This window comes from Solanum dulcamara, chromosome 11, assembly GCF_947179165.1.
Source record: "Solanum dulcamara chromosome 11, daSolDulc1.2, whole genome shotgun sequence".
Taxonomy (NCBI): domain Eukaryota; kingdom Viridiplantae; phylum Streptophyta; class Magnoliopsida; order Solanales; family Solanaceae; genus Solanum; species Solanum dulcamara.
This window is the reverse complement of record NC_077247.1, coordinates 34,851,534-34,868,951: the sequence shown is the minus strand read 5'-3', so window position 1 is coordinate 34,868,951 and position 17,418 is coordinate 34,851,534. Positions and strand designations below refer to the sequence as shown.

Sequence of the window (17,418 nt, the reverse complement as noted above, 5' to 3'; positions counted from 1 at the left end):
CAAGTAAGGCTCCGATGTGTCATTTTGACACTTTGTGCTGACTTGGTACATTGCGTGTGCTGCACCCATTTTAAGTGCGTGAAAAACATTTTTTTCTTTAAACATATTTTTTATTATTTTTTTTGTTCTTCTTCTTCTTCCTCATTTCTTCTTCTTTTTCTTCTTCATTTCTTCTTCTTCTTCATTGCGTGTTCTTCTTTTACAAATTCCTTTTACAAAACTCAATCTTTCTCCATTTTCTTCAACACCCATTTGCCCAAAACCCATAAATTCCCCTCCCCCAATCTCTCCAGACGATTCAAGAATCGTTGATAGACTTGTTCACATATTCACTAAGCCTCTTGATTCATCAAAAAGCCAAGAACTTGATGAGTTGGGTTCAAAGATTACTACTTGTGTTTTTGAAGTTGTTCTTAGAAATCTGAGAAATTGGAGAATAGCCCATTTATTTTTTAATTGGATTTCGAATTTTATTGTGGGTTCTTTAAGGTTTGAATTCTTTAACAATTTCAAAGAAAATAATTTTAGATTTGTATTAATCTTGCCGAAAAAAATGAAGGTTCGTCGGATTTTTTGATCCAATTTGATTTATATTTTTGTTTGCCATTATAGCTCTATTTTTTCCTCTTTAGATGATATGGATAGCGTTGGGTGGGTGTTGGAGGACAAGAAGATTTGGTGGGGTGGGGGGGTTGGGGTTGGGGTGGGTGGGGTTGGAGAAGATGACGGCATGTGGAAAAGCGGTTGGGGTTGGGGTGGGTAGGGTTGGAGAAGATGACGGCGGGGTGGGTGGGGTTAATAGTTGTTAATTTTTATTTTTTTAAAAAATTATTATTTGGATAAAAAAAATATCACGTGTCATCAAATTATTGGTCATTTTTTCTATTCAAAAGTCATTATTTGATAATTATTTTTGATATATATATATATATATGTCACGTGTCTTTATTTAATTTATTGTTTTTGATATGTCAGGCTAGTGCATTACACACACTTAATATATTTTGGTGATTGGCAAAAAAGTGTCAAAATGACACATCGGAGCCTTACTTGAGGTGTCTAAAATGAACAAAACCTAGTTTAGGTGTCTAAGTGAAAGTTGGTGCCAACTTTAGGGGGCCACCGATGGGTTTCGCCTATATATTAATCCCATGTTCAGTATAATTTTTTAACATATATATATGTATACAACATATTTGGTATTGTTTATGTATTTTTTTTTGGATTTCTCATTATCTGGTACCTGCATTGGAGTCCGACTAATTCAGATTCGCACCGCATAGGGTTTCATTCGGAGGGAAGCACTCCTTATCAATGATTTTTTTCATATCCAAGGTCGAGACTTCTGATTAAAGGAGAAGCCCCATCCGATGTACAACATCCTTTGGTTAGTATTTTATGTATACCTAATACATAGCAAACCATTGTATTAGCAATATAAGATCTTTTAATACATGCATAAACATGGTTAAAGATATAATTACTCTTGAATGTGTTAACAATATGAATGATATTTTTGTAAACAAATAATCTTTTTTAAAAAATTAAACAATGCATGTTATTTTTAAAACATCAAATTAAATAATGAATAAAAAATAATATCAACATAACTTATCTCTGTATTATTAATATATCTTTTAACACTATTACTCATCCTATAAAACGACCCCTAAACAAGGAGTTAATTCCCTAAATGGTCATTCAAGTTTTGGGAATTGCCTTCAAATATCATTTTTTGTTTCATTTAGGACCAAAATATCATTCAACTAACATTATTTTTCTCCAAATATGACTCAACTATTACAGTTTTCCTCCAAAAATACTTAACACTTCAAAAGCCTCCTTCTCTCCATGTCATTAAAGCCTCATTTTTTTTAATAATAGACTTATTTAATTTTGTTTAACCAAAATTTTATTTTTATTCTTTATTTTTTAAAAAAATAGATTAGTTTATTATGAAGAAATTTGCATGCTTAGAAATCTTTTTCGGTACTTAAAGCTTATATTATTTTCCTAAATAGTTACTTTTGTTTTGAAAATTGTCTATACAAATCACTTTAATTTTTTTAAAGACAATAATATCACTCAACTATTACTATTTTTTCCTCAAAAACTATGAAATACCTCAAAAGTTTCCTTCTATTCTTGTGAACATGTCAATTCATTAAACCATTATTTAAAAAAAATAGATCTATTTAACTCATCAAACTTATGTCTCTATAAAAAAAATTATAAATTATGTAGGATATTATGGAGATTATACAAAAAAAAAAAGTCACAAATAATCTAATTTCCTGCAAATTTTTCTACCAAACAAAATTCAATGAAAAAATCTTTGTAGGTAATTATTACCTAAGGATTTTGAAATTCCTAAATAAATTATCTGAAAAATTTAAGCAAGTAATTTTTCATAAAAATATTCAAATATATCCGTAAGGTTGACATAGAGAAAAAAGTTGGTAAAAATGAGAAATTTGTTATTTAACTTTTATTTTATAATTTATTTTTTATTTTTATTATATTATATTTCATAGAATCATACAATTAAACACCAATATATATTTTTAACTCATCCCAAATTCATGAAACACAAATAATTAGTTGGGTTGCCTATTTTAATTTAATAATACATGCATTATATGAGATAAATATGCTCATTAATAAAGGTTAAAAATTTATTTTCTACTTCAAATATTATTTTACTTTCTATTTTTTTCTTTAAAAAGATTGTAAGTATGAATTTCAAAGTACATAATTTTTTTTCCAGTGGTTAATAGATCTTTATTATTATTGATCTATTATACAATAATGATTAAATAATGTAAGTTAACGTTGATGAAATGATTTGTACATCATGATCTAGTTTTAACTTCAATTAAATTTTTTAAACCTACGATATTTTTTGAATATATATGTTTATAATTACACAAAATTGATAGCATTATAGTAAGTGTTAAAAAGTTATTCTTCATAATAGAAAAAAATATAAAGTTTAAGTATGAGAAATGATTCTTAAGTATGAAAATTACTTCTTAATAAATTAATGTATTTTTTAAACAATAAGATTATAATTTTAGTTAAATGAGTTTGATGAATTAAATAAGTCTATTATTAAAAAAAGTAGGTTTTAATGACATGGCATGTCAACTAGGATAGAATGAGACTTTTGAAGTGTTAAGTATATTTTGAGGAAAATAATGATAATTGAGTGATATTTTGATCCTAAATAAAATAAAAGTGATAATTAAAGATAATTTTCAATACTTGAGTGACCATTTGGGGAATTAACTCCCTAAACAAGTCACAAATAAATGTTTAAGTTGTATCTTTGACTTGCCCTCAATATCGACCCCCACACTCAGGTCTAAGAGTCACAAACCATTAATGCATCACGGATTTTTGTGCCTAATTCACTTTATTAACAACTCTACAAAGCTGTAAAAAGTAGACCAAAACAACTAAGTAGGCTATTAGTAGGATGCTGGATATTATAAAATTTCACTTATGGCGGAGTATATATGTACCAGTTCTCAGTTATTTAAAATTTCATTAATTATTGTGTGGACGAAATTAAATCCTTTTTATATGTTAATTTGAAAAATCAGACCTGGAAATTATTTACACTAGGGGCTACTACTTAGTTGTATCTCATCAAGTTGAATAAACAATTAAAGGATTTTGGTGATGGAAATGAATAAATCAATAATAAATGTAATCTAATTATTATATGCTCATTCAATAATTCTCAATTTGAATAAATCCTCTCTAGCTCAATTATGCTACCTATATTCCTTTTTTTTTTTTTAAAACATGGTCCATATATACTAATACTAATAAATAATTTTTGACTTCGCAAATGAAGGTTCAAAACCTCTTGTTATAGTACCTAAGGAAAGGAAAGGAGAATACTTGAAGCAGAATTGAAAAAAATGTTGTTGAGAAGTGGAATTCAAGGAATGATTCACATAGTTCAAAAAATTATTCAAGTTTTCAAATTCCATGAATGATTCATGAAATTCAAATTTTATTAGTTTAAAAATTAAGGAATGATATATTCATGGGGTTTAAACTTTATAAGTTCAAAGTCAAGGCATCATTCATGAATTTCAAATTATTATAAGACCAAAATCAAGAAATGATTAATGGGGTTTAAACTTTTATAAGTTCAAAACCTAAGAGCGACTCATGGGATTGACCAAACCTTTATAAGTTTTTATGTGTTTTAAGTAGGGGTACTCTTGTCCAAATTTTATTTTGCCTTAACACATTGTTATTTCATATTACTTTTCAAACGGTGGCTAAATATTAATATCAAGTTCTGATCATCTCACTTAATTTTTTCAAATTCTCTCAAAAGAGTATTCAAGGGCGTAGGAATGGAACCCGAAGAACACTCGATGTCTTCTATGGAAAGAGACCTGGGAGAGCGTCTCACAAGAGATTCTTTCATAGTGTCATCTTGATTTTTTATTTTTTTTAGGATTTCGATCCTTAGAACTCAATGATCTATCATCTTCTAGGCGTACTTTGGACTCATTAGCTATGACACTAGTAGATAGTCCTATATGAACATCAATTCGAATTAGGACATTCTCTACAGAAATATGTGATTTCTGACATTTAATTTGTAATTTCTGTCGGTGAATAATCTTTTGTACTTCTTGCTCGCAAATAGAAGCACATGGATCAAAATAAGATGAATTTTTCCACAAATTTTTTCTTTGATTTCACTATTTTCTCCCCTTAATTTTGAGAAAAGTATCTCATCAAATCGATAATCTGCCAAACGAGTAATGAACATATCTCCAATTAATGAGTCAAGGTAGCTAATAATGAAAGGCGATTCAAACCCAACATATATTTCTAATCTTCTTTGAAGGTCCATCTTAATGTGATGTGGTGGTGCTACAAACACATATACAATACATTCAAAAATTCTTAGATGGAATATATATTAGGTTTTTGGCCTAAAATCAATTTCAATTGAGAAAACTTATGATCATTTATCGGTCTGAGACGAATAAGTATGGCAACATGCAGAATCGCATGACCCCAAATAACAGTGGGCAACCTAGTTTTACTAAGTAATGATCTTGCTATCAACTACGTATACAAACGTTTAATTAATGACTCAGCAGGGTCATTTTGAGTGTGAATACATGATGTTCGATTTTTATCCCAATCGATAGACAATAATTATTAAATATTTGGGATGAAAACACTACAACGTTATCAAGGCGAATAGATGTGATCGATTATCATGAAATTGTGTCCATAATCATATTATTTGTACTAGTAAATTTGCAAACGCCAAGTTGTGAAATTACAATATGCACGCATGAAAACATCTAGAAGAAACATTAAGATCATAAAATATCTAAAACCCACTTGGTGGGTGAATAGGTCTACATATGTTCCTTTATATATGTTCCAAAAACTCAGCCGATTCAATCTCAATTGTTGTTGTGATGGTCTTACAATTAACTTGTCTTGATAACATGCAGTACAATAAAGTTCATTCATTTAAAAGTATCTTCAGGTTCTTTAATGGACACCCATTTGAGTTTTCTATAATTCGTCTCATCATTTTAGATCTAGGACATCTCAGACAATCATGCTAAATTACGAAAGTATTGAAACTAATAAACTTCTGATTTATTATAAATGTGCCTCAATTGCATTAGTCATTGTCCAATACAAGCCCATAGATATAGTAGGGAACTTTTCTATAACATATGTCTGCTCAAAGACATTCTTGGTGATACCAAGATATTCAAGATTCAGTTCATCCATTGTCTTAATATAAAAATCATTTTTACGAATATCTTTAAAATTCAACAAGTTTTTATGAGACTTAGGAGAAAACATAGCATTATTTATGATGAATTTATATGAAAAAATTGACTTGATCCCAAAGTTAGTACTCCTAGGAATTAATTTCTTGATATTCTAAATTGAACAAATAAAAATAAACATCTATTTATAATGTAATGGACAAATGAAAGTGCACCCTCCTCGTACTGTTAATTAGGAAAGATAGGTTTCATGTCATTATTAATCTCTTTTGGCAAGTAGCGGTTATCGACATAGTGGAACTTCTCGACACAAAGCCAAATTTTTCAAATTCCAAAGCAGGTATCGAAGATCGAAAAATTCAAAAAGAAATGCAATTTTGGGTGAAACATGTGTACAGGTTTGAGATGCCCCTGTCCATCTTCTTTTCTTTCCAATTTGGGCCTTCTTCTTTTTTTTTAATTTGGGCCTTCTACTTTTCAAATAAGGGTAGGGTAGTGCTAAGGAACCAAAACCAGACCATAAGGCCCATGAGGATTAGAGGACTAACCCTCACTCACAAAATTACACAGAGTAATTATTATTGCTATCCTAATTTTTATGAACTGATGGTAAAGGTGTATATGAGGCCGCTTTTATCAAAATCAAATCAAGCCAACTATATCGGCTTAATCAATTTTTCCAGAGTTTTTTTTTACATGTATACTTTTTCAATCTTTTTTTTTTCGAAGTTATAAATAATGTTTTAATAAATTAATGTATGTTCAATAGTAATATACTATTAAACACACGATGTTAGTCAAAAAATTTCATTGAATTGATTTGATTTTTCGATTTAATTTGTACACCCTAACTGACAGCATAAACTTTCTCTCGAGGACCATCATAAACTTACAAGAAACTCTATCGATTTTAACAGAATTAACAATTTCCCTTCCTTGGTTTCATAGCAATATTATTGTTAGAAGTAGGGGTGTACATGGACCGGGTTGGTTCGGATTTTTTACAAACCAAATCAAATCATTTGTATCGGGTTATTAAATCTATAAACCAAACCAAACTAATAAAAGTCGGGTTTTTCGATATCAATTTTTCTCGGGTTTTTCGGGTTTTTTCGGATTTTTTGGGTTTTTTTGGATTTTTTCGAGTTTCTCATAGTATTTAATAAAAAGCACAGAGCAGTGCTTTTTAAAAAGAGTTCTAGTACAAAATATCAACATATAAGATGGAGGCACAACACTGTTTGAAGTTTTAACTTTATAAGATAAGTTTTTTTTGTATATTATTTAGATGGGCTACTCAAGTCCAAATCTAAATGTAAGAAAGAAAACAAAAATTATGAAAAAAATTTAAAAAATATTTATAAATTACATTTTAATAAATATTTTTATGTATAACATAATTTAAAAGTAGTATATCTATAATCGGGTCGGTTTGGGTTCGGTTTGACTTTTTTTAGTTAAAACCAAACCAACCCTATAATGGTCGGGGGTTTTTTTCAAACACCAAACCAAATCAAACCAAACCGGATTTTTTTTCCGGTTTGGTTCGGTTTATCGGTTTGGTGCGGTTTATCGGTTTGTCATGTACAACCCTAGTTAGAAGTAGTGATATTTACTATTTCATACATTAAAAACCGCCATGCATATCAAAATTTTAAATCTTAATTACTTAACCATTTTGAAATCAATGTTTGTATAGCAATTAAAATGTATCAAAACATAAATATAAACAACAACATAAATTATACAAAAGGTAGAATATTTATTTCCAAAACCACATTAGACATATACAGTAGTTGTACATCGACACTTCTTAGCAGGGCACCATGCGTCAATATGGCTAGAGAGACATATCACTCCACCTCAACAAAACACATAGAAGTTTGTCAATGGAGCTTACCTTATTTAATTTATTTACGATTCAATTGTCAAAAGTCCATAATGTAACATTCACTCAATGCATCCCAGGGATCTTCTCCTTGATTGTCTCCATCATTCCTTTCTTTTCGCCTCCTCCGGCTGCACCAGTACAAGTCGGCGTAGGAGCAGAAGTAGTTTGTACACCTTGGTCAGTGCCTCCACCTCCGGTCAACGTCTCTTTAATCTTCTCCTTTATGCCCTCCTTCTTCTTCCTCCTTCTCCATCATCCTCAGACTACATGCTCATCAAACAAATAGCACATTATATAAGAGTTTTTGACTTTTTATGCTTGATGATGATAAAATATACTACTATGTATATATTACTCCATAAATTAAATTTGTCAAATAAATGGAGCAAAAAAAAAACCTTTTTGTTCCATTATTTCATATAATTATATGACACTCTTTTCATTTTAATTTCTGCATAAAAAAATGATGTCTAGATTTTAAAGAAATAAATTTAACATTAAATTTCTCAGTTTATAATAATTGGTACTTTCTCTCTATTTCAAGTTATTTGTCATATTGATTTGTTTTATATACTGTCTCACGTGACATGTATAAAGCAAAAAATTTAAATGAGATTCTAGTAAATTATACCCATCTTAAATTTACGGCCAAAATTTCAAAATTCTCTTCTATTTTTTTAAATTTTATGTTCAATCAAACTATGACACATAAAAATAATTAGGAGGAGTAAATTTCTATAACCACATAAATATCATGATAGGTTTAATATATCTCCTTCTTTTTTTCAAATTGGAGGTAGGTAAAGGGGATATGGAGAAAAGATTACATAGTGAAAAATCGAACTCTTACCAAATTAAAATAAAGTTTAAATAATTAATCAACTCTCCATAAGTTTAATACATCACGTTTCAATTGTTTTTCTGAAAAAAATACTTAGTGCCCACTCAAATAATTCCCGCTACAATAATAAAAATAGAATCTTGTGATTGTATATAGATTAAAACAAAAAACTTACAGAGCTTGAACTACAACTTCCAGAAAGGCGAAGTTGTTGTCGTCCCTCACATGGTGATCTTTTTTCATGGTATCAGTGCCTGTACCAGCAGGGGCGAAACCCATAGCCGTACCTTGAGTTGCATTAGGCTCATCAATTTGATGAACTCTGTTTCCATGTTCACCAGTTAGGTGCATTTGGTCTTGGCTAGTACCATTATGTGCCATATTTCTCTAATCAAAGACAAACTGTATAATTTAATAGGATTTTTGATAGTATTTGTGATGGAATTTGCTAATTAGATTGGAGACTTTATAGAGGAAAAGTGAAGCCGAAAGGAAACTCTAAAAGGAATACAAGTGTCCATTGAAAATTGGAGCAGAGGATTAAGTATTTTTTTTTTATTTCTCGATGTGTACTCACATTTGAGCCCGATTAAATTTGGATTCGCCTGAATAAGTTCCACATTAAGGATAAGTGTTTCCTAACAAAGGTGATCCGTATCCAAGGGAACTCAAATCAGAAACCTATGATTAAAAATAAAAAAAGTACTTACTACTCCATCACAATTTTTTATTGGCGCAGAGGATTAATTTTAGGGTAAGAAGAATGAGGAAGGAATCATACAATATAAAACGTGTGAAATGGTCAGCAGTAGGGCTGTACAGGGCAAATCGATAAACCACACCAAACCGACAAACCGAATCAAATTGGAAAAAAAATCCGACTAGTGGTTTGGTTTGAATTGGTTTGGTGTTTGGAAAAAAACCCGACCATTATAGGGTTGGTTTGGTTTAAACTAAAAAAAGTCAAACCGAACTCAAACCGACCCGATTATAGATATACTACTTTTAAATTATGTTATACATAAAAAATTTATTAAAATGTAATTTATAAATATTTTTAAAATTTTTTTCATAATTTTTATTTTTTTTCTTACATTTAGATTTGGACTTGGGAACCCCATCTAAATAATATACAAAAAAAGCTCATCTTATAAAGTTATATTATAAAGTTAAAACTTCAAACAGTGTTCTGCCTCCATTTTATATGTTGATATTTTGTACTAGAACTCTTTTTAAGAAGCACTGCTCTGTGTTTTTTATTAGATATTATGAAAAAAACCAAAAAAAATCGAAAAACCCGAGAAAATTGATATCGAAAAACTCGACTTTTATTGGTTTGGTTTGATTTATAGATTTAATAATCCGACACAAATGGTTTGGTTTGATTTGTAAAAAATCTGAACAAACCCGGTCCATGTACACCCCTAGTCATCACGATTAGATAAAAAGATGGAAACTATTTATAACTGAAAATTCTAAAACTGGAACACTCCATCGTAGTTATGGTATACAAGTTTTATACCATCACTACTCATAAATATATATATATATATATATTTGGTAAGTATTAATAATCTCGTATAATTATACTAACTAATTTATTATCACATATTAGGTTAAATATGTGGAAAGATACTTTTAACATGCCGTGATATTATTAATTTTGTGTTAAATTCATTATGTTTTTCTTAAAAAGGTCTCACACCACGTAAAGATTATACACCTTATATGTCGTTTTACAATTTTTTCAGCTATCAATATAGAATTTTACTTGCACCATCCACATCATTTGAGTATTTTATGGCAATTAAAGCTCACAAGTCACAACTAGCTTATTTTTTGTATTTGTGTGTTTCTAAGCTCGTGAGGGGAAGTAAATCGAGTCTTACGTCATCATATGCCTTCCTCAAACTCGTTCTATTGAACTTGAGCTCTGATACTAATTGTTGGGCTAAATTCACTTAAAGATACTTTTAACATGATATGATATTGTCTGATTTAGATCAAGTTCGCACAATTTTTCTCAAAAGTTCTCACACCATTAAAAGATCTTACACCTTATATTCGTTCAGTTTTATATTACTTGGCCCCTATTGACTTGACACACTTCTTAAATCTTAAGAAAGCTTTAATTAAATGTGTATTTTACTAAACTAATCTTATTAATAATGCTTTCTAACTCTAAATATGATTACTACTAATTTATGTAGCTATTTTAATATTAGGGTAAGCAATAAAACTCTCTTGATATGCTTAATGATAAGTAAAATGAAACATCAATTTTTAGTATAGAAACCAAGTAAAACAACGAAACAAAAAAGTATATAATTTTTCAATATCTTTTTAATTATCAATATGAGACTTTATTCACACACTCAACTTTAATACTTATTTTGTAAAACAATCTTTATATTATCAATATATATATAACCTTAGATCTATATGGAAAACAGAAAGATCCATTTTAGAATGTATACTCGTAATTTTGGACTCTGAATTAGAACAGAAGATTTAATTAGCCTTAAACGTGGCAAAATAACGAGGATTAAAGGGATAAGATGACTTATATAATTGCTAATAGAAATACAATATAATTATATATCCAGTCCATGACAGATGGTAACAGATAGAATAACCTACGAGTCATCCTCCTAATATAATATAGAAAATAAGGATAAGCTCTGAGTCCTTTTTTGACCCCTTTTATTTTTTATTTTTTCATTTGATGTCCGAAATTCGCATTAAAATTTTAATTAAATTTGAATTACATATTATAGAATCCATTTGAAAATGACGTTCTTAACAAAAAAATTCCATATCTAAGACTCAAACTTCAAACCTTTATTTAAGAGTGAATCAATTGCTGCCCTGCACCACCATCATGTTGATAACTTTTTGACCATTTTGTATGCAGTTCCAAGGAGAGAGAGAGATTGTGTGTGTGTTTAAACTATCTGTGGGTTGCAACTTTTACTTTAATTTCTCTACTTCTTCTTTCCCTTTAAATATACATTTAATTGGGTGTTCCAGTTGTTATAACAGAGATGTCACGGTAAGTGTAATTAAAAAAAAGTGAAGTTATCTAGACTTACTTTTACCAAATCAAACTCTTGGTAAAGATTCAAGTAGGCTGAACAATAAATATCCAATACCCCGTTGTTTCATAATAATAAAAATTGAGTAAACAATACGAATTCCATTAGTTTCGGTCTTAATAATCTGCACTTATATTAATTTAGGATATGTATCTGACGTATTCATATACATATATCTCAAATATGTACGGATAAAATTAAATGTAATTTATTTTGGATACACTATATTCAAGCGTGATTTTCATATATTCAGGATAAATTGACTCTCTCACTCGTCTCTCTCCCTATGTATCCATATTTCAAAATGTATCTGATATCAAAGATACATATTGACTCTCTCACTCACCTCTCTCCTATCTCGTTCACCTCTGTCCCTATGTTTCTGTATTTCAGAATGTATATGGTAGCAAAAATACAAGTTTGATGTATCTAGTATCAAAGATACACGTTGGCTCTCTGCTCTCCTCTCTCCTCTCTTGCTCACCTTTCTCCTTATATATTTTAAAATGTATCTGATATCAAAAAAAAAATATTTAGTAGCAAAAAATATACTGATATATACACATCAGTGTATTTGTGCATAAAAAAAAGCAAGGGGTAGAGAGCAGAAAGAAAGGGAGAGAGAGAGTGAGGAAGAGAGAAGAAAGAGGGAAAATTTGAAGGAATAATGTATCTGATTTGAACTTTGATACGAAAATATTAATTATTTACAAATATGTAATCATTCAAACTATAGAGTAGCTTAGTATATCACTACACCAAAAATGATCTTTAGCGGTAATTAATTAATAACAATAGCTTAATTGCTATTAAATATGTATTTTTAGCAGCAATTAATACTCTTTGTAAATATCCCTAAAGCCTATCGCGACATTGGATTCAATGACAATTAAATAATGTCAATAAAAACTTTAACACTCTTTGTTAATGCGTATATTTTTGTATCTAAAAATTATTTTTGTTGTTGTGTATATGGCAAAAATATTTATGGAATTAGGTAGTTTCTCTTTAAAAAAATTTCTGACCATTAGCATGAATTCTCCAATTTCGGGGTGATTTTTAATTTTGCTCCTCAAAATTGTTGGTCTTTAGTTTTATACTTCATAACTTTAAGTAACAAAAAATAATCAAAAATGTCATTGACAACAAAAAAGCAAAAGAAAATAATAAAAATCACAAAGCAAAAGAAAATTCGCAAGGCATAAATTTAGTAACACGGGTTATGCCCGCATAAGTTCAATGACATAAATTATATCCAAAGCAAAAGAAATTATGTTCAAGGGACAAGTTATATCGCAAGGCATAAGTGCAATAACACAAGTTATGTCTGAACGCAAAATATATTAGGGAAAATTACCCATTTACACATGTTATATTACCATATTTACTAATACTCTCAACTAGTTGAAAAAATATCAAAAATCCCTATTTTTTTAACTCTCTCACTCTTTCACTGATACATCACTTTTACCTTATATCAGTTATCCTAAATTCACGCCTATTCTTCAGCCTCGTCGTCGGCAGTTTTTTTTTTTCAATTTCAATCCATCTATTACTCAATTTCAAGCTTTTAAGTAAGGTATATTCAAGTTTTTCTTTTTACTGGTATCTCACTTCATTCTCACCTCCTTCGATTCTTTTTGTTTTCTTCTGTAATTTTTTTTACTCATATTGTTCACTGATACACATGGAATTCGCTACATCTTTTAGTGTTGGTCTCACTCAGTTGAATAAAAATAAAGAAATTCTTGTTTCACCGGACGAGGTTAGATCCAAACGTCGTAATGATCCACCAGTGATGGATAAGCTACGTGAGAAATTGAAGTCGAAATCTCAAGTTCAACATTCACCCAAAGAAGCTGACAAGAAGATTGAAGAGGTTTCAACACGCCCTAATCTCCCAAAGGTATGAGTTCATCTAAGATGTTTTTTTAATATCGTTTTTATAAAGATTTACTGCTTTTGATACATATAATTTTATGTATCAGATTCGTATGTATCAACCTTTAATGATTTTTATACATCGAGTTTTTGTATCAAATGCTCATGTATCAGGATTTACTACTTCTGATACATCTTATTTATGTATCAGGTTCTCATGTATCAAGCTTACATAAGAATCTGATACATCCTGTTTTTATATATTTTTTTAAAATGTCATTTTTTTGAAGATTTACTGATTCCTGATACATCTAGTTTATGTATCAGATTCTTATATATCAAGCTTTAATGTTTCTGATACATCGTGTTTTTGTATCGGATTCTCATGTATCAAACTTTAATGTTCCTGATACATCTTGTTTATGTATCAGATTCTCATTTATCAAGCTATAAGCATAGCTTGTGAGTATTAACAAATATGCATATTTAAATCATTACTGTGTCAAATTTAAATTTTTTTAAAGTTGTGTATTCATTTTTTTTGCAGGAATTGTGGTATTTTTATGGCTATTTTTGCTGAATATCTTAGTGATGGAATTTTTATTTCAATTACTGGACTACATGTCGAATTCTTCCGTTCAAGATATGCCGTACTATTGTGGAATTATGGTTGTCGGAAAGCCAAGAATGGTTATGTTAGAGATAATGACGATCCAAAAAAATCTAAGAGAGATTTCATATCCCCTGGTCAAGGAGAACCGATGGACGTCGAATAGTTTTTTTTTTAATTTTATAGTAGTAGAATGTACACTTATGTTTTTGCACCAATAATAAATATTTTTTTGGCTATTTAATAATTTAGCAGACTTTTAAGTTTTTCTCATATTTATGTATCATATTCTGATTTATCAAACTTGAATGCTTCTGAGACTTCTTATTTATTTATCAGGTTTTTATTTATCAATCTTTAATACTTATGATACATCTTGTTTTTGTAGCATATTCTCATGTATCAAACTTGATTGCTTCCGATACATCTACTTTATGTATCAAATTATAATGTATCAAGATTTAACAATTCTGATACATCTACATTTATATATCAGAATATCATGTATCAATCTTTACAACTTCAGATACATATACTTTATATATCAGATTGTAATGTATCAAGATTTAATGATTCTGATACATCTACCTTTATATATCAGAATATCATGTATCAATCTTTACAACTTCTGATACATCTACTTTATGTATCAGATTGTAATGTATCAAGATTTAATGATTCTGATACATCTATATTTATATATCAGAATATCATGTATCAATCTTTACAACTTCTGATACATCTACTTTATGTATCAGATTGTAATGTATCAAAATTTAATGATTCTGATACATATACATTTATGTATCTACATTTATGTATCAACATCTCATGTATCAAGCTTTAGAGCTTCTGATACATCTAGATAATGTTTCAGATTCTTATGTATCAAGATATAATAATTCTGATACATCTACATTTATGTACCAGTTTATCATGTATCAAGCTTTACAGCTCTTGATACATCTACTTTATGTATCAGATTCTCATGTATCAAGCTATAATGCTTCTAATACATCCACATTTATGTACCAAATTATCATGTTTCAAGCTTTACAGCTCTTGATACATCTACAACCTATATCAATACAACATGTTATGTATCAACCCTTAATACGTCGAATGTTTATGTATCCGCTATTCTCATGTATCAGATTCAAAATTATTATCAATACCAAGTAATTTACAATGAAAATAATTACCAACCATCCATGTATCAATTATTGATATTCAATTACTATTCTGGTTAATTGATATATGTATCAAATACAACCCACATTGTAAAAAAAACTATGTAGATGTAAGTACATGATCCAAATAGAATGTATCCTGGCATAACAAAACATCATTTCTCTTTGGGAATGAAATTACAAGTCTTTATGTTGTGGCCTTCATGGCCACAACGACTACAATAATTTGTGCTCATTCTTATTTTCTCACTAGAGTACTTTTTTCTTCCTTTCTTTGGTCTTCCTGACATCCTTTTGTATCTTGGTGGCAAGACAAATTCTTCCAAAATTTCTTTCGGAACAGACCAATCTTTCTTATCTGGCATTGGAATCATTGGCAATTCATAAGTATTTGCCAACGCCTCTGGCTTGTAGTAATCAGAACAGTATGGGTGCATGTCTGTAATGTTCTTGCTCTTCAACACTGCAATTGCGTATGGACATGGTATCTCGTCTAGTTAAAACTTGCCACAATTGCATGTTTTTCTTTCAAGACACACATGTATCTTATACTTGACTCATAAACAGAATAAAGCTATTCTAATGAAGCAACAACCTGCAGTAAATAATTATCACGGATATATATCAGAACTGATGTATCAGGAAATAATGATCACAGGAAATATAAAACTAATGTATCATATAGCTTTGTATCAAGCAATTATGTATCAAGTAGATATCTACTTAAAAAAATAACTGGTGTGTATCTTTATTCTCGAACATTCCATTGTGTTTGATACTAGGATATCTTCGAATTTTTTATCCAAAGTATGTTTTGTATAAGCTGTTATTTCCATATTTTTGCAATTCCAAGAACCAAATAACATTCTCGTTTGCTCCAAAAAGTCAATTATAGGCAGCTCTCGTTTGGAGAACAATGTTTTCACTTTTTACGGTTGATAGCTATCTCAAACTATATATGTGAATATGCTAACACACTTCTGGAAATATTAGCTTGTCTTAGTGATGATTGATCAAAACACACACACACAAATTTAGGTATAGCATCGTTCAGTTCTTGAATTACTGATCAATGTGTGTAACAATCCTTATGCCTTAGGTGTAAAATCTTTACTTGCCTAAATCAGTCTTAATGACTTTCGGGCTAAGGCATAAGGACTGTTAAACACATTGATGTTTGTATATATGTAACTAACTTGTATAGTTTAAAGTAAATATTATATTTTTGCATATTTATTTCTTAGTGATATCCATTAATGTTTTAAAATATCAAGTTGACATGTATCAGATATACTTATTATGTATCAATATGTATCATGAATATTAACCAACGAAAATTAACTCTACAAAATCAATAGTATATCTGGGAAAAGTATTGAACTGACTTATATACATAATGTTATGATGTATCATGACAGGTAAAATAAAAAAAAATATTAACATGTATCAGATACACAGAGATTGTTATGTATCTGATACATTCTGAAAGCAAGTTTTCGAATTGTTTTCCCAAAACTTATGCTAGAACTTATGCTCTGTTTTTGAGTTTTTCCTTCATAGTCAGAACTTTTTTATAGTTCATAACTCACCTCGGATTGCCAAACTCCAGAATGTCTCAGTAGTATCGCGATATTCATCTTGATTCGCTTGATGAAACTCGAAATTTGAATTGAATTTTTTGTTAGAACTTATGATCTGTTTTTGAGTTTTCCTTCATAGTCAGAACTGTTTCTTTTTTTAAAATGATTCTTTGCCTTAATTAGCACGGTAATTGATTGAAACAATCAATTATAACTTGATTTACGTTACTACCCATAAATAACCCAACAACATTAATTATTTTACACCCAAAACCTGATGTATCAGCATAGTAAGTAATGTATCAGAAATTTAAATAAAATAAATCGGGTAATTTAAAAAAAAATGAGAATACATTGTAATTGAGCCTTTTCACTGTGGAATTTAGGTAAAGTTTACAATATATTAAGCTCAAAACACAAATTATGTTCCAAGGCATAAATTTAGTGGCCCAAATTATGCCCAGAAACTAACCCAGAAAAATTGAAGTACTGAGTTGATCAACAAAATAGAGAGAAAATCAACATTGTTCCTCAA

At 29.4% G+C, this 17,418-nt stretch overlaps 1 pseudogene; it reads right to left on the bottom strand.

The window, feature by feature from the left end:
• Positions 1 to 7,749: 7,749 nt before the first annotated feature.
• On the bottom strand, positions 7,750 to 8,908 carry LOC129872825 (abscisic acid and environmental stress-inducible protein TAS14-like; annotated as a pseudogene).
• Positions 8,909 to 17,418: the final 8,510 nt, after the last annotated feature.